We start from the raw sequence: 732 nt of genomic DNA, 5'->3' as shown, positions 1-732 counted from the left end.
AAACTTGGTATACATCATATTCATGATATGAAGTTGTGTCCCCCTTAAAAGAATTTTGATTCGACCATTGTTCCCAAAGTTATTGCCCTTTGTTCATTTCAGTATTTGATTTTTGTCCGGCAATCTCCTCCTACATTTTTCAACGGATCTCTTTGAAACTTATTATACATTATGATAATGATATGAAGTTGTGTCTCCCTTAAAAGAATTTTGATTCGACAATTTTTCCAAAAGTTATTGCCTTTTGTTCATTTCAGTATTTGATTTTTTTGTCCGGATATCTCCTTCTACATTTTTTGACAGATTTCTTTGAAACTTAGTAGACTAAATAATCATGATATGGTGTTGTGTTTCCTTGAAAAGAATTTTGATTCAACGATTTTTGAAAAATTTATTGCCCTTTGTTCATTTCAGTATTTGATTTTTTTTATCCGGAGATTTTCTCCTACATTTTTATAGCATGTGAGCTAACCACTAGTTGATTGACACAGATCCTATTTCAATGTATTTCGTTGTCACTACCGCGGCTCTCCTTATGAGGTTAGGTTGATTTGACCTAGTTTTACATCTAAGTAACGCCTTTGAAGCAGAAGACTGCGACGTCTTCCTTTCCAAAATACCTAGTCTTATTCTCCTTGTCCATATAAATATAGGTTGCCATATAAATATTTGATTTGTTCCCTAGTTTTATTGATTTTAATTTCGTGTTACTGTATTCTTTTCAATTCCCCC

The sequence above is a fragment of the Mizuhopecten yessoensis genome, unplaced genomic scaffold, assembly GCF_002113885.1.
Source record: "Mizuhopecten yessoensis strain PY_sf001 unplaced genomic scaffold, ASM211388v2 scaffold9033, whole genome shotgun sequence".
In the NCBI taxonomy this organism is placed as follows: Eukaryota; Metazoa; Mollusca; class Bivalvia; order Pectinida; family Pectinidae; genus Mizuhopecten; species Mizuhopecten yessoensis.
Note: the sequence above shows the minus strand (reverse complement) of the source record.